At 46.6% G+C, this 22,714-nt stretch overlaps 1 long non-coding RNA gene across 1 annotated transcript in view; it reads left to right on the top strand.

The window, feature by feature from the left end:
• Window positions 1–21,462, top strand: part of LOC128334679 (uncharacterized) — a 173,595-nt gene extending 152,133 nt beyond the window's left edge. The window contains exon 4 of the long non-coding RNA XR_008311357.1: window positions 20,631–21,462. This is a non-coding gene — a long non-coding RNA (uncharacterized LOC128334679). The remainder of the gene's footprint in view (window positions 1–20,630) is intronic.
• The last annotated feature ends 1,252 nt before the right edge of the window (window positions 21,463–22,714 follow it).

The raw sequence follows: 22,714 nt of genomic DNA, 5'->3' as shown, positions 1-22,714 counted from the left end.
ACTAATTACGAGAAAATTTTCAACACAATAATGTTTCCGGATTTTGGAGCATTCCGGATTTCGGATGTCCAGATTAGGGATACTCAACCTGTACCTCTCTCTTGCCTGCAGGTCCTTCAGTTATGCATACATAAGAATAGCAACATTTCTAGCTCTTTCAGAAATAGATAAATTTAGATCATACATGTAATTTCCTCCTATAAAGGAGCTGAACTTACCAGCTGTTAAATTGCAAGAGGTGTCTGATATCTGTAGTGCAGCAGCAATCGTGATGCAAGGGATTAGATCAATATCAGTCCAATGTTTCAATTTTAAATTGGTTTTACAGGAATGCGCAGTGGCCATGTGCATGGTCAGCATGGTGTCGCTGACCATGACCATGGCCACTGTGCATGCATGGTGGCCATATGTGTCTTGCCGCTGCACGCAAGCTGCTGGCTGAAGCCCCACAGCTGCACACGGACTTCTGAGTGGCCGCAGCGCCACACCCAGAAAAGCGATGGGGCTGCAGAGAAGCAGGTAAGGACCTGCTTTCCTCATGCTGAAAGGTACCGCTCCCCGCCCCGCCAAAACAATTTGGTTGTCTGCACCGAATTCGGTGCATCCCTACTGAGTGTGCCGAATCAATTCGTGCACATCCCTTAAAAAAAAAAAAGTATTTAGATTTCTCTGTGATTCCAAATTGTAAGTCGAAATGGGGATTGAACTGGATTAAAGTTGGGTGTTGTGCAATCTCTCTCTCTCTCTCTCTCTCTCTCTCTCTCTCTCTCTCTCATTTTGTTCTGACCAATACCTTGGGAATATTCCATTTAATTTCCTTGCAAATTGCCACAAGCAGGTTTTGTAGATCAAGTAACTTTTGCTACTACGTGCTCCCATTCTGATTTAGGAGGCTCTCATTTCATGTCAAGGGAATAGTTGCTTGCAATGGGCCATTGTACCTGAATCTGAAACATGACCTCTCTTTTCCTGCCCAGTCTGGGAAGGGGCAGGAATTGAACACTTTTGTCTTCTGAGATGTCTCATAAATGTTTTGTACAAAGCATTTTCAATAACGAGAAATGTAGACAAATTGAGCTCTGGGGCAATGTGAAGAAACCCCATTTCCCCTGTTTTAAAAGAGCTACACTGGCTACCCATATTTTTCCTGGCAAAATACAAAGTGCTGGTTATTACCTATAAAGCCCTGAACAGTTTGGACCCTGGGTATTTAAGAGAATGCCCTCTCCGTCATGAGCCCCCACTACTTATCAGGAGAGGCCTGTTTACAGTTGCCACTGGCTTGTTTGGTGACGACTCAGAATCAGGCATTCTCCCTAGCTGCCCTGAGACTTTGGGATGCTCTCCTATCCGCATAAGAATTGCCTAACCTCTGGCTGCCTTAAAAACAAACCAACCAACAACTTAGGGCACACTGTTTAATCAGGCTTTTCATTCAGTTTTTAAATGGTTTAAATTGTTTGTATTCATCTTTAACTTTTATATTCTTATATAAACTCTCTAGAAATAGATATATATTTGGCAGTTTATGCATATGAAAAATAAATAGGTAGAAACTGCTGAATGGAAGTATTTGGAGAACTAAGACTTGAATACAGCTATCTGCAATTCATGATTAGTAATTGCTTTGGGAGCTGTGCACACTCCTGAATTTCGATCGTAAGCTAGCAAAAACCTAGGTAGGATTGGGGAGCAGGGATGTGTATGAACAGCTCGTGCATGGGCTGGTGGGTCGGAGTGGTTACCTTAAGGAGCCAGTGAGTTGGTCCTTACTTGCTCCACTGCTGCCTTGCTGCTTTTCCAGGCACGGCGCTCTCCCACGGTGCTCACTTCCAGCGCCGTGGAAGTGAGAGCGCTCCATGCTGTTGTGAGAGCGCTCCGTGCTGTTGTGATGCTCTCCCTACTCAATCAGAAGGCCCACACACAGGCACTCAATTGGGAGGCCAGCTGGGTGACTCTGGGCCAGTCACTTCCCCCTGCCAAATAATCAGTTCCCGCGAACCCCTGGCCTGCTGCTGGGGCTCCGGTTCCGTCCTCGGAACCGTTGGCCCATTCTACTGCATTCTACTGCAGCTCCGCGTTACGTGCAAATGTGGCCGTTGACTAGCAAGAAGACTGGGATAGGTTTTCTCCCCAGTAACTTCTCATCTCTCCCATGCAAGAGGTGCATTTTAGAACCATGTTAAAGGGACTGTGAGTGTAACAGCGTGATGCATGCTGCTGGTGACAGAAGCACACTGGAGTCTCTCTGATGCTCCTCTCGAAGTGCCATTGAGTCTTGTTGCAAGTGACTAAATGTATATTCTGTTCCTGTCAGCCAGGCTGCCACTTTGATTCTTTTGTGTGTGCATGATTTCCCTGCAGTTTCTAGAGGACAGATTGTGCATTCAACAGCAGCAGCAACATTTTTCTTGGATTGTGGCACTTCAGACTTAGCATATTTCCATCTTAAAAACGACAACTCCTCCCTGCCATAGTAAAGTAGCAATGAGGAAGACGGAGTGAGCATACTCTTCTACATGTTCCTAAGTGCTGGGAGAGATTTTTGAGGGGAAGGATTCGACAGGGTGGCCCAAGTCTTGGGTGACGTCTCACCTAGGGGTTGTGCATGAATTGAAAACTATGGTTTGGTTCAAATTTGGACAGAATTCGAACCAAACCGCTGGTCCCCAAACCAGTTCGATTGAACCGTCCAGTCCAGTCCATTCAACTGAACCAGTTCACAGTTCAAGGGGCTATACCTGTAAAGGGGAATCCAGTGAGGGCCCCCCCCCCGGCACAGCCCAAGCGCACAGCCCTCCCTCTCTAGCAACCCGCCCACACAATAGTGGTGCAGTTCCAGCATCCATGGATGCCCCCACGCCTCTGCTTGTAAAGGGGAATCCTCACCGGATTCCCCTTTACAAGTATAGCCCCTTGGTCCTGAATCAGTCCGCCACGGACTGGGCTTGGTTTGGTTCGATCATACACTGGACCACCTCTGGTCCGGTTCGTGCTTGAACTGTCAAACCAGCCCAGTTCGACCAAACAAATTCAGGATTGAACGGTTCATGCACACCCCTAGTCTCAGCACCACCCTCTCCAATCAAAGAAGGGGACTACAGAGAAATGAACTATATGTTCAAAGGAAGCTTCCAATCAATCTTCTACAATCTTCGAAGCCAGACTTGCTTATTACTGTAACGAGACGACTTGACTTGCTTTCCTTTCCTTTTTAAACAATCCTTTCATTTAAAAAAAATTTAAAAACACTTGAAGCAACAAACTCTTGGCATCTCTTCAAACCAGACTCCATTTCCATCAGAACCGTCTGATGATCTCTAAATGTCAAAAAACTGACTTTGGGGATAACATAAGGGTCAGACCCACCATTACAGACTTAGAAAATCCCCTTTTTCTCCTAGGGGGAAGGCTGGAAGGCTTAATTCCAGAGAATAAGAGTCTCTTTTAATATTAGACTCTTTTCTTTCATAGAGGCACATGTTATTTGTTTCCAGGTTGGTTCAGGATTATTGTTGTTGAGGCCATCCTAAGATGTATCACTAAAAAGTCATATTTTCTGGAGCTGTATGCTGGTCCTCCTATGTATCAGCAATGCTTTTGCGTTGCCCACAAGAGACTTTTTTGCTCCCCACCGTATTCATTTGAGGCTCTTTGCTAGGATTCTTTTCCCTGCTGATACATGAGAAATGAAGGTAATAGACAGCGGGTCAGAAATATTCTGTCAACAATTGAAGCGAAGGATTAGCATGAATGATTGATAGGGCTACCACAGAGGCTGACTGTGTGGCCATTTCTCCCCCCTTTCCTTTTTTTTCTTTTTCTTTTGCAAGTGGAGCTTCATGGAACCTTTTTGTGATATTTCCCATTAACCCTTTCTGTCTGTCCCTGTGTAGAAATTTAAAAACTTGCATTTCCTTTTCCCTCTTCACACATTATGTTCAACTCATGTACAATTTTTGTGTAGTGGCTGATATCCAGACTAAGTTACTCAATAGTACTTCTCAGGAGTTACTCTACAGGAATGCTTGATTTCAATACGACTACTCAGGAGTAATTTATTTCTGGCTGTTAGCCAGCGTATGTACACACAGATCTGTATGCATGTACAATTATTCACATGTGATTTTCTATGCACGTACAGTAGGACACTTCCTGTGAGTGGGTTCACATGATCCACCAGCAAGTAACTAGGAGGGGACCAGTGCTTCCCTGTGGGGTGCGCCCTCCTAGTGAGTGTGTTGATTGAGTCCACCCACCTCCGGTTTCTGAATCATCCACCTGATGCATGGCCAACTTCCATAGCCAAGATTTGAAGTTGGGCAGAGGATGTAGGTGAAAGTCAGGCGGAGGACTCAGGAACCTGCCTGCAGTGGGTGGGGAGTGTGGACACCCTGGGGGTTATTGGCCCATTTATTTATTTAATTTGTACACCAACCCAAACTTGAATTTCTGGGCAGTTTACAAGAACATAAAAGAAAACGTAAAGCAGTAAAACAATGTAAAACCCCTCCACAATTCTAGTTAAAAAGCTTGGGTGAACAAATGTATCTTTAAAGACTTTTCAAAAAGCTATCAAAGCTTCCTATTTCATCAGGGAATGCATTCCAGAGCCTCAGGGCAGCCACAGAGAAGGCCCGTCCCTCAGTAGCCACCAGACAAACTGGCAGCAATTGCAGATGGTTGCTGCCCAAGGGAATATACCTAGGTTCTCAAATTTTTAACCACAAACTGGCTGAATATCTAGACCAGATTTTGGTTCCAAAATTTAGGAGATTTTTCACCCTCGTGCGATTGAATGCTCTCACTTCGGCAGTACTTGATGGTAAATTTAAATGACTTCCGTAGGATCAGCACTGTTGCCCACCCAGATCATAAGATGGAGTAGACAGTTATGCTTGAGAGCGCTAGGATAAAAAGGAGTCCTAGGTTTATATCTGCTAGTGCATAGGGCATCGGTATTGGGGCCCATAGTATTATGGCTAGTGTAAGGGCTAGTGTTGGGGCAAGGATAAATAGTGTTTGGGAGGATTGTGTTGGGTGAATGGGTTCTTTGATAAATAATTTTAGCCCATCTGCGATGGGTTGAAGAAGGCCGTAGGGTCCAACAATGTTTGGGCCTTTTCGTAGTTGTATGTACCCGATGACTTTTCATTCAAGTTAGGTTAGGAATGCTACGGCCGGAAGAATTGGGACAATATATAGTAGGGGGTTGATTGCTGAGGTTATAAGTTGGTGCATGATTAGGGAGATGATTTGAACATCTGGGGAAAGGGCTTAGGCCTTTTACAGTTTTACCTGGCTCTGCCACCCTAATAAATGGCCTTATCTTGGCCAGGGTGGTGCCTGGGTATTTAGTTGAGTTGATGTCAGCTGTGATTAGGAGGACTTGGTTGGTTTGGTCCTTTCTTATTTATCCTTTCGTACTGAATAAGAGGGCTCATAGGTGGGAGGAAATGTTGGGTAGAAGTGATGGTGTGGAAGCAAGGTAGGAAGAAAGGTTACTCAGGTTTTCCTTCTACTTTGCTTCTACACAACTGAAAATTGGGAGCATATACAGCTCCCAACCCCAGGTAGAACACAGTCTTTGCTTGTGTGAATGACCTCCAGCTCTCCCCCCTTGCCTGTTATCTTGCTTAAGGCCACCTAGTGAATTAATGGCTAATATAGGATTTGCACTAGGTACTTACACTTCTGTGTTAACTGCTTTTCTGTTACTTTTCCATGTAAACTATTTTGAAAACTTGTGTTGAAAAATGTTATCTAAATATTCAAAGTAGCCGTGGTAGTACTCAGCAGCTCCTATACTCTCAGCCACTACCTCTCAAAGTACATCATTTTATTCTAACAAAATTAAATTCATGGTAACTGATACAACAATCAAGCACAGTGGAATAGTGGGTTTGAGTTTGGTTCCCTAATGCTGTCTAATGAAGCATTGTGAAACATCCTTGCTTTAATAAGAACAATTCTGGGTAATTCAGAAATGAAAATACACTTTATTAGTCTTGTAACTCAGTTACTCAGGATTGTAGTGTGAAATGGAACGCTGCAATACACTAACCTTTAATTAAACGGGCCCCGTACTTAAAAAAAATAACTCTGCGCACCAACTAACATCCAGATGTGAACTGAAGCATTTATTTTCCTCCCTCCTGCTTGGAAACAGCTTTGGGAAGGATGGTTTTTAAGTAAGATACACTTCACGTCGTTTATCCAAAGCTTTGTTCTAAATGGAAAACCAGCATCTGAGAGAGGCAAGGTGGAGAAGGGAGATGGTCTTTTTGGAATTGGTGAGAGAGGCTCCCTTTTGTCCGGTTATGTTTTAGTCAAAGTGGTTTTATTGTTATTATTTCAAATCACTTCTGTCAGGCAGATGATGCTGCAATTGTTCCATTGATGCCACTTCCCAGGTAACTTTCATTTCAGATCTGTGCCTGCATAATTAAACCCCCAAACTTGAGACTTCTTTTTTTTCCCCTCCCCTCTTCTCTTCTCTCTTTCTTGCCCTATTTCTCATTATGTCCCTTGATGAGATTTTTAAGCCTCACAGAACATCGTCTACGAGGCCGCTAATCCGCTGCAGTGCTGAGATCACAGTCCTCCTTGAGCTATTCTTATTGGGTTAATCAAGGAACCCACTGAAGCAGGAAGCTCTTTCAGGCCTGCCAAATGTGAAACCATAGATCAGAGTTCAAGGCCCTCTGACCTTTGTGCCCTGTGGCTGCCTCAGCAGAGTTCCCGTGAATGGCCTTATTGTGCATGTGTCCATGTCAGAGAAGGGGGCTGTAAATTTGCAATTGTTTGGCTGGAGAATTAGGCATGGGGTGGTGACGTGAGCGGTGAAATGCATTCGCCTCTTCTTCTTCTTTGTTTTCTTCCCCCCAGAAGTCTAAAGGGTTTTCACCTCCACTGCCTATACAAGTGCCCTGATGACCACGACGGCAGTAAGGTAATCATTGTTCCTTGTCAGGCTGAGCTCCAGCATTGGGGTTTTTTCTGGGTTTAAAAAAAAACAACAGATTATAATTAAATGGCTCAGGAGGCAGGATTAGGAAAACAGCCGCGTGGGACAGAGCAAAAGCTGCATTTCCATATGGTCAACCAACCAAGAACAACACCAGTTCTTTGCTCCAGAACAGACAAACCGAACGAACCACTGTGTGTGGTTCCTCCCCCACGCACCCTTTCTCCCTTCTGAAAATGTCTATCAGATCTGGGGTATTTTTAACTTGCTCATCCTCATGACTGAACCTTTTAACCCACACTTGGTTTTGTTGGACGTTCTGATTGCCTTTGTGAACGCTTTAAACAACATGCAGTAAAGGTGTGTTGTTGTTGTTGTTGTTGTCGTCGTTGTTTTGGGGCACGGACTTGAGGACGAGAAGGTAAGTTGAAGGCAAATGTTAGTTGAAGGCAAATTTTAGGATAGGAAGGAGAGCTCAAACAAGTGGGTGCTTCTTTGTTTTGTTTTTAGGTGGGGGAGGCCACTTGTCAGTCGGTTATACTGCGTACACGGCAGCCACTGTTTTCTGTTTCTGCTAGAACACTGTGGCTGAGTTCACACATAACACAGAACCAGGGACGGAGCCACCACTGAGGAAACATGTCCGAAGAATCCGGGCTGCCACCCCTCAGGGGTCACACCTCGCACCCCAGTCACGCCCCCTGCACTTGATGTCAGATCCAGGGGCATAGCTTTGCTTGCAAACAGGGCCGCACTGTCTTTTAGGCAGGGAGAGCCGCTCCGGCCGCACTGCGAGCGCGGCTCTGGCCAGGGATTTTACTCACAAATGGGGCCACGGGGCCCTGTTTGCAAGCAAAGCTTGCAAATGTCAGGCGCAGGGGGCGTGGCTTAGCATCTGGTGTCAGGGGCAGGAGGCGGGGTTAGGGTGCCGCGGCAGCAGGCTGGACCCGGGCTGCTGCTGGCCTCCCTCCGCCCCTGCACAGAACCTGAGGTTCTCCCAGCCCGAGATATTGTGGAGGGAACCTGAAGTTGATGCTGCAGACGATCACGTATTTCAGTTTCTTGGAAGTAGCCAGATTCTGTGTGCCCCCTGGTTGAGCCTCCCAGTGAGGGCCTGGATGCTATCCCAGCCTGCCTTGCTGTGCCTTGCAGTCACTGGTCCCGATGGCAAAGGGGACCCGCTCACCTGGAACGAGCCAGGAGTTCCTGAAGCGTGTGGGATCAGACCTAACTCACACCTCAGTGGCGGGAGCAGATCAGCAGAGGGGAAATGAAGTGCCATAAATCTGTGCCTGATGTGGTCTTAAGGACAAAGATGCCAGCCCATGGCCAAAGAAGTATAAACAAGGATGTAAGGTATTAAGAATGGTTTTTATAATTGCATGTATTGCCTGTCTCCATTCTTAGGATGTCTTCTTCAGATATATCTTGTCTTGCGCAGGTTTATTTTGAAATGCAACAAAGCTGTGCAAGCGCTTTTGCACAATTCTCCTTCAATGGGTCTTGTGTGGAATGGGGCCATAGGTCAAGCGTAGAGCATCTACGCATACATAGACCTTTGTATGCAAAAGGTCCCAGATTCACTCCTTGGCAGCATCTCCAGGTAGGGCTGGGAGAGACCCCTGCCTGAAAGCTTGGAAAGATGCTTCCAGTTAGTATAGGCTATCCTGAGCTAGATGGACCAAGGGTCTGACCCGGTATAAAGCAGCTTCCTATGTTCCTATGCAAAGTGATGATTCCCTTGTATTTATTTGGGATGGAGTTGTAATGGAGGAGCATCTGCTTTGCATGCAGAAAGTCCCAGGTTCAATTTCTGGCAGCATTTCCAGGTAGGGCTGGGAGAGACTCCTGCTTGAAACTTAGGAGAGCTGCTACCAGTCAGTGTAGACAATACTGAGATAGATTAAACAATGGTCAGGCTTGGTATAAACAGCTTCCTATGTTCCTATGATTCGGTAGAAGGCAGCTTTCTGTGTCCCTGTAGATATTTCTGGTAAATTTGACCCTTTGCCCTTTATATAACCAGTTGGTGATTCCATCTATGTGTGTGTTTGTGCCTGTTAGAGATGTGCACAAATATAATTTTTCCATTTGTTTTGAATTTGAAGCATATTCTGAAAATTCATTTTGAATTAAAATCAGATTCTAATTCGGTCCAAAAATTTGATTCCAATTCAGTTCTTTTGGCACATTTTTTTAACCAGTCTGGGGGCCTGAATGGTTTAAAAAAGGTGTCAAACTATTCAATTGAATTCAAATTGAATCTTGAAAATTCATTTCAAATTCAAATCGGATTGCCCTTATGAGGAGTGGTTCAATTCGAATTCGAATTACTCAAATCACCCAGATGCAATCAAATCAATTCAAATTGTTTTGTACTTCCTTAGTGTGCAGCTACTGCTTTTTATCTCCTTCATGCATCTGACTTAGAGTTCCTGGCTCTGACAGAAGCCATTTTTGAAGTTATTCCCCACCCCCCTGCCCCAAATATTTTGCTATTAAAATCTCCAGGATTGCTTTTAAGAGTCCCCCAGAGATTGATTCCCGGAGACTCCAGACCAATCCTGGAGTGTTGGCACTCCTAATCTGGCCGAAGAAAGTTCTTGTCTATAGCTCATGCAGCAATAAATTGCTGTAGTCTTCTAAGGTGCTTCAGGGCTCTTTGTATATCATGACTGTGACGTTTAATTCAATGCAAAGATGGTTTTTCAGCAAGTCAGTGCCAGAAGGGTAGCCTGAGCCAATAACACTGGTGGCATTTGTGGAGTGATGTTTTCCCCAACAAGGTGTGTGGGCACCTTCCCAGACTCCCTGGCTGCCTTACTGAAATGGCTAGGACTGTAATCTGGCTAATTAAAGAAAGAAAGAGGTTTGTTTATAATCTGGCGAGGGCAATATCTGCAGCTGCTGAGGCTTGTTCACCAAAAAGTGAGGTGTTTTCATTTTAGGAGGTGCAAGAATGCTTATGAAAGCTGTTTCTCTGGACCACTGGATACAGCCTTCGTTTGGCAGAGATGCTGCCGCAAAAAACATGTGCATGCAAGACACTGAACATGCATATACATTTTTCTTGTATGAGCCTGTGGCCAAGGGCGACCCTTTCATGAGGCAAGATGAGACAGTCACCTCAGCCGGCAACTTTCTGGGCACCAGTAGGGTGGTGAGATGCCCCCACCGTCACCCTCAAAGCACCTCTTTGGGACTGAGCTGATCCTTGTAGATTTTGCATAGAGTGCCTTTCGGAATCTAGTGTGGTCCTCTTTCTCTTTCCCTTGGGAACCCTGGGAACTGAAGTTTCTTGGGGAAGCAGCAAAGGGGGATCCCTAGCCAAGAATTCCTAGAGGATTCTAAAGGTCCTGCCAATTTACAACTTCCAGGATCCTTTGAGGGAGTCATAGCAGTTAAGCAGGGATGGATCCATATACATGGGATGGATCCATGTATAGCATAACTGTGTCCCAGGAAGAGCAGAGCTGGACATCCGCACATGTCCAGATACCATCCAGTTCTGGCAAGATGATTGTTGTCCAGGGGAGCAGAAAGTGTTGGGTGTGAGGGATGGGCAGACCCGGGAGTGAGGCAGTTCTTGGAGGTTTGTCCTGCTTGAGAAGGCATATTTGGGCAGTTCAGTGCTAGTGATGGAGGCCAGCAGACACCAAACTGGAGCGGATCTTGGCATCTGGGAGAGGGGCCAGAGGAGTTCTCTCCAGCCAGAGGTGAAAAGGGTAACCCCCTCCCCACACTCCTGAGGCACAATTGAAAAGATCCAAATGGAAGCAGAGGAGCAGAGGTTCTGCAGTATGTTTGTTCTAAATCCTTATTTAGGATGCTCCAAATGACATTATAAGGGGATCTGGATGAATTACATTAAGTTTTCAGACACACTTTACTTCCTAGGCTTGGCATTTATTTATATTTTTGTCAGTGCTAGTCTTTGGCTAGTGTTTGACCATAATAAACGAAACTAAAATTATTTCTATTTTAATTCTTACAGTTCTTTTCAGTCTGACGTGTGAGAGGTATTGCAGTGTCTATAGCAGGGCTGCACAACTTCAGCTCTCTCACAGATGTTGGAGGAGAGCTGGTCTTGTGGTAGCAAGCATGGATCATCCCCGTTGCTAAGCAGGGTCTGCCCTGGTTGCATTTGAATGGGAGACTATATGTAAGTGCTGTAAGGTATTCCCCTTAGGGGATGGGGACACTCTGGGAAGAGTATTTAGGCTTCAAGTACCCTCCCTGGCATCTCCAAGATAGGGTTGAGAGAGTCTTCTGCCTGCAGCCTTGGAGAAGCCGCTGCCAGTCTGGGTAGACAATACTGAGCTAGATGGACCAAGGGCCTGACTCAGTATATGGCAGTTGCTTATGTTCCTATGTACTACAGCTGCCATAATCCCTTACTATTGGCCACTATGGCTGGGGATGATGGGAGCTGTGGTCCAAAAATGCGGCGGGTGGGCGGGGGAGGCGAACTTGTGCAGCCCTAATCTATGATCTTGTTCAGCAGAATCAGTTGTAATCTATTGTTGTCCAGGGGTTCTCAAACTTGGGTCCCCTGACATCATTAGACTACAACTCCCATCATCCTCTGCCAAAGACCATTGAGAGGGTATGGTGGGAATTGTAGTCAAGGAACATCTGGGGCCCCAAGTCCTGGTTCCCTGCATTGTTAAAGGTTTATTGCAATGCTGTGTGTAATCGTCATTCTGAAGATATCGGCCAGGATAATATTTGTAAGTGGGGGTTATTCCTCTGATTTGTTGGCACTGTGTATCCAATTGGCAGTGAATTACTCTCAGGAACCTGACTGTGTCTGGCAAGATATTCTGTGTTGGATAACACAGGCAGCCAGCTATTACATGCTCCGTTGTTTCTGATTTATCTTGACTTTACATTCTCTGCAAGTGTCTTTATCTGTAATCTTTGTTAGGTTTTTTTTTCATGGTTCTTGGAAGCTGCTTCTTCTTTTTAAAGAAATCCTTGTTTTAGATTGTTATTGTGGTAAGTCACCCCGGATGCCATTTGTATTAGGGCAGAAAGGTGGGGTATATTTTTTAATTAATTTATTTTTTATTAAACTACATCCTTCTTGAAGAGCTGTGATAGAACCTTCCCTTTCACTTTTAAGTTGACAGAAGTATGGACCACAACAAAATGTTGTAATATGTCTCTGGTCGGTATCTGTTATCTGAGCCTGTGCATGGAGAAAGTTTTAGGCAATTTCTCCCCTCAGAAGCACGGAGCGATTGTGACTGTCTAGAAGGAGTAAACTTCAGGCTGATAAATTTCACTCTTTTTATTCACATCCTCCTCTGCCCCCACCCCTGAGTTCTATTAGCTCCACCAACTTTGTTAAGTTCCCTCCGAGTCCGCAAACATTCTGCTTCTTTGAGTTACAGTGGGGAAGTTGTGCAGCATTTGCCCCCTTTATTTCTTCTTCGGGTTTTTGTGAAACCAACATATCTGCGGGTTACCCCGACTCTACCAGTACCTCCTGCTCACCCTCAGGTGCTCAGGTTATGTGTCCATAAGGAGCATTCATATCATTTCCAGCTGTTTCTGAAATAAAGATCCTTTTAGCAGGTGCTATTGTGTCTTCTACCTGTACCCAGGTGAGAAAGTAAAAGAACAAAGTGGATTGCATCTCTCTCTCTCTCTCTCTTTCTCCGCCCCACCACCCATTGTTTTTTCTCTGCTGTTGTTTTTCTTTGGGTAAATGCTTGTCTCGTTCACAGCCGTCGGTTTATGCTGCCTCTCTCCTCCTTTGCACAGTTGGAATGTGCCAATTTACTTCTTGGAGAAGTAAATGGAGTAGTGCCCCTTTCTGGCTCTCTTCCTTTTCATAGACTGCAGGACAGATGCTTTCGCCTCCTGCCTGCTTAGTGCCCAGTAGATAAATCTGCAGAGAATTTCTTGAATTGTCGCATTGATGGATGTTCCTAGGGCAGAGACCGCTCAGCCAAAGCAAGGGGGAGACTCTGCCCATTCATCATTTCTCCTGCTGCCCAATTGGCATTTGGGGCTCTGAAGCGGGCCCAGACTCATCTGGGTCACAGTCCCACAAGGAGAGCCATTAGTTTGTTCCAGGATCTACACATTTCAGACATGGGGTGTTTGGTGTGAGTACTGTAGCCCCCATCTCTAGATCATTAACTTGGACTTTTATGATCTGCGGGGTTTTAGTGTTGCATGTAAGGAAATATATTTAAGTTGGTTGGACTGCTTTGTTCTGCCTCTGGGCTGCATGCTTGTATAGCTGTCATGAGCGTGAGTGCAGGATGAAGAGATTTTTGCAGGAAGTAGATGGTGGCGGCGTCCGTCACCTTAAGTGATACAGCGGGGAAATGCTTGACTAACAAGCTGAAGGTTGCCGGTTCAAATCCCTGCTGGTATGTTTCCTAGACTTTGGGAAACACCTATATCAGGCAGCAGCGATATAGGAAGGTGCTGAAAGGCATCATCTCATACTGCGTGGGAGGAGGCAATGGTCAACCCCTCCTGTATTCTACCAAAGACAACCACAGGGCCCTGTGGGCACCAGGAGTCAAAATTGACTTGACAGCAAACTTTACCTTTGTATGGTGGCTGCAATATGGATTCTCTTTATTTGGCAGGGGGAGAGCAACTGGCCCTATCCATCCCTATTTAAATATAAATATTTATATCTATGTAAACTGCTTTGGGAATTTTTGTTGGAAAGTGGTATAGAAATATTCATCATATTCATATATACTGCCTGATATAATGCATCTCTTGTTAGTCTCCGGTGTCAGTACGAGGGCAGAATCCGCCAGGCTTCTACTCTGCAGTTTGTGGACAACAGAAGCGGCTCTATGTCTCAGCCCATTGAACGCACACCCTCCCACATTTTGCTGATGAAAGCAGGGAAGCACGCATAACCCCCAGCTCTCATTCCTGAGCCCTCTGTGCACTGTGGCATATTGCTGAAGACAGGATTTCACCCATGAGGTGCTGTGTGCACTGCATAAAGTGTTAGTGCTGTGCACCCGTTGACATGCAGGTGCACTAGAAGCAGGATGTAGGCACTCACCCCCTTTGGAGATTTGGAGGGCTAGGGACCCTGGGGAGGGAGCTGAATCCTAAAGAATGACCATTCTAGCAACTCATGTGAGGAAAAATGAGCAAGGCATCTCCAAAGGGTCAAAAACAGGGACCGTGATGGCCAGGGACAGATTTTAGAAAATAGGGATTGTCCCTGCAAATAGGAACAGTTGGAACCTATGCCCTCGCTCTAGCCCCATGCCCTCTTATCCACACCCCTTTGGGCCCTGCATGTAATCCGGCTCTAAGAATTGCAATGGAGAGAATGGTTGTCCTTTGTCCCAAGTCTCAGCAGAAGGAATCTCAGATTCATCTCCCTGACCATGACAAACTGCCATGGGTAATCATGGTGTGGGTTCACACAACCATGCTAATGTCAGGTACCGACTTGAAGCCTAGATTTCAAATGACTGTGTGGACCAGACCACAATGAACTACTACGACTGACAACTACTAATATTTATATACTTGTTATAACTTTTCAACAACAGTTTCCAAGGCAGTTTACATAAGGAAAACAATCAAACAAAATAAACAAGATGGTTCCCTGTCCCCAAAAGGCTCACAATCTAAAAAAACAACAACACATTAAGTAGACAGCAGTGACAGAGAGGAGAGCTGGCCTTGTGGTAGCAAGCATGACTTGTCTCCTTAGCTAAGCAGGGTCCACCCTGGTTGCGTATGAAAGGGAGACTAGAAGTGTGAGCACTGTAAGAGATTCCCCTCAGGGGATGGAGACGCTCTGGGAAGAGCATCTAGGCTCCAAGTTCCTTCCCTGGCAGCATCTCCAAGATAGGGCTGAGAGAGATTCCTGCCTGCAACCTTGGAGAAGACGCTGCTAGTCTATGTAGACAATACTGAGGGAGATGGACCAATGGTCTGACGCAGTATATGGCAGCTTCCTAGGTTCCTATGTTCCCTGCTCAAGAGAATCACCACTTTAAAAAGGTGCCTCTTTGCTCATATTGCAGGGGGTGTAGGTTCTCTGTGCTTCAATGTAGGTTCTGTGTGCTTTTCTGTCTACTCCTGGGACAAGCTGTTCGCCTGACAAAGATGTGCTTAGAGGCCTTAGATATACGCTGAGTCTCCAAGAAAGCCTGTGTATCCTGGATGGGTTTGCTCATCTTCTGAAGGCTGCCCTCTTTTTGACAGAGTTCAGTGTGTGTGGAATTTATGCTGAGGAAGTTAAGATCTAATGATTCACCTTAGTCCTCCTGTCGAGGGATAGCGATATATTATTCCAGCCTTGAAAGGCTACTTAATCTAAACCACATTGTCCCTTGCAAATTGGAATCACTTTAGAACTTCCAAGAGTCCCCCCCCCCCGCCCCTTCTTCCTGTGGCTTTTGATCCATGTAGCAACTTCTCCACTTTTGCTGGGGGCATCAGATCAACATGCAAAAAAAAAAAAAATCAATTAAAAATGAGTGGACGTGTAAGTTGAAGGTGCCTGCCAGACGTCACCTGTTTCCAGTCAAGGGTGCACAGTTTTGTGAGGTTGGTGTGGACCTGTATGCTGGCTGCTGTTTGTTCAGAAGGACTTACCAGGGCTGCTCAACTTCGGCCCTCCTGCAGATATTGGCCTACAACTCCCATAATCCCTGGCTATGGGCCAATGTGGCTGGGAATTATGGGAGCTGTAGTCCAAAAGGAGCTGGGGGGGGCCCAAGTTGAGCAGGCCTGGATTTGACACATTTCACTCTCTTAAACCGGGCAGGTTGTTTGTGTAGCTCTGCGAAAGCCTCACAGTGCATTATATTGAGCACACAGGTTAACTTGGCAGTGTAGAGAGGCCCAGCCTACTCATGGCCCTCTCGGGTGGAAGATCCGCGAGGTTGGCAGTTGGGGTGCTTGTGCCCCACTCCACCGGCTGTTTGCCTCACGACTCCATTATCAGGGAGCCGGCCAGCTCCACCAGTCTCAGTAAAAAGCCCGCCCCCCATTCTCCCATGTTGCTGGAGCCAGTGCCTAAGAAATCAAGCAGGGCCCCTTTAAGATACCAGGTCTTCCCTAGGGAATTCAGTGTTCCCTCTAACAGGGATTCCCAGACGTTGTTGACTACACCTCCCATAATGCCAAAGCACAAGCCATTGCAGCTAGGGCTTCTGGGAGTTGTAGTCAACACCATCTGGGAATCCCTGTGAGAGGGAACACTGAGCCCATTCACTCCGCCTGGGTAGCAACCATCAGTGCTGGCAATCTGCTCCAGGAAGCCACTAGGGGCCATATTTTGGCCCTGTTGCATTTCCCAGCTCCTGTGGCCCTACCTGGCTGTAGTAGCAGAGGTGCTGACTCCCTGGACCCAGAGGTGTCTAAAGTCCATGGTGCTCTGTCATTCCTCTGGAGACCTCTGCTTAGCCCAGGACAGGATACTGCCTCTTCAAAAGTCAGGGGACAGAGAATGGGATGAAAAGGAGGTCTGGTGTGCTTTACACTTCCTTCTGCTCTGTTCCCCGACCCCGACCTTTGCAAAAGAGAGAGAGCAGCAAGAAGGCAGAGACTGGCGGTGGTCACAGTAAAAGCAAATCGGTGGGGGAAAACAGGTGTGCCGTGAGAGGCAACAGCTCACCCATGCCCAAAGATTCTCAACGTTGGGTCCCCAGATGTCGTTGGACTTCAACTCCCATTATCCCCAACCAAAGGCCAAAGGGGCTGGGGATTATGGGAGTTGAAGTCCAATGACATCTGGAGACCCAACGTTGAGAATCCCTGTTTAGGATATCAGGAGGCTTAGGCTGGGCCTGGTGTAGATCAGGAGGCCACTACTGCCCTCTTCAGGTGTTCTGTGACAAGGACAGTGTACTCTCATACACCAAGTGGGAAAGGAAGTCCCACGCCCCCATCCCCTGGCGTGTCAATCATTTGCCTTCACTCCCACACCACTCATGCTTGCTGCGTTTGTCTGAAGGGGTGGACACTGTGAATGTGATGGCGAACATAGGAAGCTGCCTTAAGTATACCTTGGTAGCTCAGGCTTCTCCAAGGTTGCAGGCTGGAGTCTCTCCCAGCCCGATCTTGGAGATGCCGCCAGGGAGGGAACTTGTAACCTTCTACATGCAAGCAGGCAGATGCAAGCAGGCCACCCTTTCCAGAGCTCCCCCATCCCCTAAGGGGAATATCTTACAGCGCTCACACATGTCGTCGCCCATTCAGATGCAAACCAGGGTGGACTCTGCTTATCAAAGGGGACCATGCATGCTTGCTACCACAAGGCCAGCAATCCCCTTGGGCTCCGGAGCCTGCCAGTCATGGAAGTACCGACCATAATGCTTACATTGTTCGCCTCTTCAGACGAAAGCAGCATAAGCAGCACAGGAGAGGGAATGATCAACCTGCCAGGGAGTGGGGTGGCCATTCCCACTTGGGATGGTGCACACGAGCATACCGTCCTTTTAAAATGATGTCTCGAGTGGGCTCATGGTAGGCTTAGAACTCGACGTCGATCTGATGATGCATGTTGAGAAGGAAAGCAGTGTGTAGTGTTTGAAGGGATGGGAGACACACACCTAGGATTGCAGTCAAGGGATCAGCAGGCATGTATGAATTCACCCTTCTGATTTACACAGATGTTTCCCGATGTTTACAAATCTGTGAACATCTCTGGGTTATCCTCCCCACTCACCCTGTCTTTCATAATGTGCAAAGAAGAGTCCCATCTTTTGTCTCTATGCTGTACCTTTAGCAACAGTTGGGTACACGGAAATCTGTCACGTGGCACGTTCCTTGCTGCTTTGAACTATTGCCCGGGGAAAATGTCTCTGACTGCACTTTTGTGTGCTCTTAGATGCACAAGATGGGGGCAGATAGGTGAAAAGCCAGGCTTGGTTGCAGGGCCAATAGAGTCAGGACTGGGATCCCGGCCAGATTTTGGCTGCTGAAGGGTTTGTAAAGGGCCAGATTAGATAAGGTTGAGAAGGCTGCATTTAAGTATTGGCAACTTCGTGTTCTGGTGGAGCTCCTGGACTTTTAACAGCTGCATAATGAGCGATGATTCAGTAGGTGAAGCTTCTTGCAAAGACAGAGAATCCCCTTGGGGAAACCATCACCTGCTGAATTTCTGTTTCTCATACAGCCACCAAAAGACGCAGGAACCTTGCCAAGACAGCGAGGGCGGGCGGGCCAGGGGGAACTTTGGCAGTCGTAGAAAGTCCTGGTCTGCAGGCCTGAGCTTTGCCATCAAAAAGTTTATTCACTTCCAAACAACCACCGTTTGCTTTGAACCAATCTCCGCCTTGGGGAACTGCTGAAATGAGACAACTACAGTAATGATCCGGTGCTGATATTTTTATAGACTTGGACCCTGAAGACAAGGGTAACATGCAACATAATGAGTTATCACAAGCGCAATCAATATAATATAGGAGTGCAATTTGTTGAAACGGGGATTGAAGGGGGAGAAATTACCTTAAGTAATTATTGCGATCACGCCTCTAAGTTAAGAATAGTATGGTGTATTTCCGAGTACTAATTAAACTGTTTCTGTACCTAAATAAGAGGTAAATTGTGGCACGGTTCCTAAGCCACAATACTTACTAATGTAATTAAATTCAATTATCGGAGTGGATTAGCAAAATGGCACTGTTAGCACTCTGGGGGAAAAGGGTGTTTTCCCATGCTACAAAATGCAAGGAAGTCTTAGTACTACAGAACCTGTCCCGTCTCTCCCCCGCCCTGCTTCTTTACCTCCTTTGAGCAAAATAGCAGTTAGATGAGAGATGCCTCAAAGGGACATTTGTGTCTGAGGAAGGACTGCTGATGGATAACAGAGGAAATTTAATATTCTCCCATTCTTTGGCGCTGTATCTTTGTAGTGCAGCCAAGCTCTTAGAAATAGTTAATTATGGGTTCGGAGGAAAAAATATTTAGATGACAGCTGTACGCCTTCATCAGCTTGGTGCCTAATAACGCTACAGAATACTCTTGTTCTTTTTAGTGGGTAAAAAGAGGATCGGGGGAACAGGGTTAAGGAGAGCAAGTAAAAACAGCTCAGGGGATCTGTCAGCCAAAGCATGGGGAACAGAGGTGGTGGGGCTTTGTCATCAGCCCCCACCTCCCTGACGAGCCAGAATTTGGGAAACCATATTGCTCCATAGGCCAAGGATTGCAAAACTTGGGTTCCCAGATCTTGTCAGACTACAACTCCCATCATCCACAGCCACCATGGCCGAAGGCTGGGAATTGATGGGAGCTGCAGTCCCTCATCATCTGGGGACCGGTTCGGCCCGGTTCTATTCCACTCTCTATTTATTTTGATTTATTTGATTGATATACAGCCCTTCCAAAAATGGCTCAGGGTGGTTTTGCTAGAATGAACATCTACAGTTGCAGCCCTGTTACAACATCTGGGGAGCCACGGTTGGGAATCCAAGCCATGATAGGAATGAGATACATTCATGGATAGTTTGGTGACTAGATGGAGCCTCCAGGTTCAAAGGCAGTGCAGCTGAGTACGGGACGCTGGGAACACAGTCAGTGGGGAAGGGCTGTCGATTCCCTGCCCTGCGTGTGGGCTTCCCAGAAGCATCTGCTGACTCATCCTTCCCGACATGTCAGCAATTAAAGCTGAATCCTGAAGAATGACAACCCTAGCAACTCATGTGAAAAAAATTAAACAAGAGGGCCAAATGGAGACAGTGATTTACCAGGGAAGGACTCCAGAAAATAGGGACTGCCCCTTATAAATAGGGACATTTGGAGTCTAGATTGACTACAGTTAAAACAGATATCTGGACAGCAGCACGTTTTGATCCAGTGCAAATGGATCAATGGGTTGTGTTGTACTGGGGGCATATTCTGAAGGTCACTGTGGAATTATCTGGCCACAGTGCATGTCGCCAGTGCAGGAACAAGGCAGTGGAGAGTGGCAGGGGGGCATCTGTATCATTGGGCAAATGTTTGCTCTGCAGACGAGCCACCTGGGGTGGGTGGGGCCATCACCAAGAGGAGAGCTGGTCTTGTGGTAGCAGGCAGGGCTTGTCCCCTATGCTAAGTAGAGTCTGCCCTGGTTTGCATTTGAATGGGAGACTACATTTGTGAGCACTGTAAGAGATTCCCCTTACAGGATGGGGAAAGCATCTTCAGGCTTGCATGTTGAAGGTTCCAAGTTGGCAGCACCTCCAAGATAGGGCTGAGAGAAATTCCTGCCTGCAGCCTCAGAGAAGCCACTGCCAGTCTGTGTGAAGACAATACTGAGCTAGATGGACCAAGGGTCTGACTCAGTAGATGGCAGCTTCCTATGTACCTCAAAGTCCCCAGCTCACCCCACTGCCACCATTCCTCATTCCGTGGGCTGGTGCTGGCCCCCAGAGCTCTGCCCCCTGCCTGGTGACTCTCCCTCCACTGGTGCCACTGCCGCAACCATTTCCAAGCGGGCTCGAGCAGCAGTAAGTGACTGAATAGGTTCTTTCCTCTCTCGAGCGAGCAACAGTTGGCCATGGCTATACGATTTTGCTGGCTGCATTCTTCTGGCTGGAGGGGTGGGAATTGATTTTCCTGGCCTGAGAACAAACTGGGTGGGCACATGGCATTCGTTTGGCTGCTGGAGTGCTTTGTTCTGTGCTGCAAAGCAGGTTGGTTGATTTGGCGTTTATTTCCCTGGCCGCAGCAGGGAGAGGATTGCCTGTCCTGATTCATCCAGAAATCCGAGATTTCTGAGGCTGAGTCTCCTGATGTCACAAGGCTGCCAACCCTGGGGAAATGGGGTAACCCCAAGTGGCCAGAGGTCAACCTTTGACACCTGTCTGGCTGAGAAAAAAGAAGAAAAAGTTGGGGAAAGATCAAAACTTTGGAAATGGAGACCATTTCTGGCAAGTTGGCAACCCTCAGTGGAACTTGGCTCTTAAAAAAAAAGTATTAAAATCAAATGTTTGCTAAAATTATCTGATAACTATTTTCAATCATGTTAGACCATTTATAATGAGACATTTTGCTGTTTCACATGGACTTCAGAAGACAAACTGGGACATTTTCTCATTGCTGAGAAGACGTATGCACATTGAATATGATGTGTTTGGGTATTTACTTTGAGTATTGATTTAATTGAGTCCATTGAGTATGCTGATCACCTCGCTAGATCAGCCCATGGCCCCCAAAGCACAGCCATATATGTGTATTGAAGCAGGGTTGCATAATTTTGGCTCTCCTGCAGATATTGGACTTCAACTCCCACCATCCCTTATTGGCCACTGTGGCTGGTGAAGATTGGAGTTGTGGTTCAAAAGCAGCTGGAAGACTGTTGTTGTTCAGCCCTGTATTAAAGCCTTGTGATCCCAGCCCCAGCTGAATTCCTTGATTTACAACCATCAGGCTCATCCTAATTTGTCAATTTTGTTTCCTACTTCATTCAACGTGTAGGTTTTCATGATTTTATTTCTGTGAACCTCTGCATTTCAGCTATGTACAGTATTTTTAAAAAACCACTGTATAATTAAAAAGGTGTTTTAAAAAGAAGATGGCACTCCAGTGAACCCTTGTCCTATAAAATGACTGGCTAAGCACCTCTCCATATTCCAGGGTAACATTCTGCTGACTCTGGCATAAGAGTTCAATGGTTGCTGCATGTTACAGCTAGCTCTGCTCACTGTGGCTGCTGTCAGCTAGAGGAGCAGCTGGCGAGAATTACCTTCCTCTAGGCTTTCATGCAGGCTTTTACAACCGCCTTTTGGCAGAGGGAGGGACCTAGTTCCACTCTGCAGCCGGCAAAGATGCTGACACGGCTCATTCCCTTCCTTTTGTGGCTAGGGGAGACGGCTGCCAAATGGCTGGTGTTGGAGAAACCCGGCACCATGCATGGGAGGAAATGACTCCAGTGAAGCCTTAGGCTTGCTGTGGATTATGGAGAGGTTTCCTAGGGACAGTCGATATTTATGACATGACAGTGCGAGGCAGATTCGGGCTGGGAAGTGATTTCACATGTTTGTTTTTTTCAGAAGATGTGTTAATAACAGATGTGGGTTGTGGGGAGAAGAGACATAAAAGAAGAACTTGCCCTTAGTTGCTCTAAGTGACCTATTTATTTAACATGTTCATTTCTCTCTCTTTTTTTTTTTTTTTGTCTAAGGCAAGAGGATTTGGAGGATTCCTCTCTGTCAGGCCTCAGTGAGGTCAGCTCCTGGGTTGGAGATAGAGATGTGGTCTGAAATAGTTACGGTCATGTTCTAGAGCAGGGAGGCCAGGTTGTGAGAGGGCCAGAGGCAGGCACATAGATCTGACTATGGAGAAGTTGAGGTCTAGAAAAAACAAGCTATCTGAGGCAGCAGTTCAGAAGGGGCACAGACCTTGGACAGCTGCAAAGGAGTCAGGACCCTGGACAGCTCTGACCAGAAACACAGGAGAGCTGGCTACAGCAACGTGAGAGAGATGTTGCTCCAGTGACATCAGACTGCTGATATTTATGGCTGCTACCCAGGTACAGTGGATTAGCCACACCTCTTCCCTGCAGAAGAGGAGGAGAGCTGGTCTTGTGAGAGCAAGCATGAATTGTCCCCTTTGCTAAGCAGGGTCCACCCTGGTTGCATATGAATGGGAATATTCCACTTAGGGGATGAGGCTGCTCTGGGAAGAGCATCTGCATGCTTGCATGCAGAAGGTTCCAAGTTCCTTCCCTGGCATCTCCAAGATCGGGCTGAGAGAGATTCCTGCCTGCAACATTGGATAAGCTGCTGCCAGTCTGTGTAGACAATACTGAGC

The sequence above is a fragment of the Hemicordylus capensis genome, chromosome 10 (assembly GCF_027244095.1).
Source record: "Hemicordylus capensis ecotype Gifberg chromosome 10, rHemCap1.1.pri, whole genome shotgun sequence".
In the NCBI taxonomy this organism is placed as follows: Eukaryota; Metazoa; Chordata; class Lepidosauria; order Squamata; family Cordylidae; genus Hemicordylus; species Hemicordylus capensis.
The sequence above is the reverse complement of the archived record's forward strand: the minus strand, read 5'-3'. Positions and strand labels throughout refer to the sequence as shown.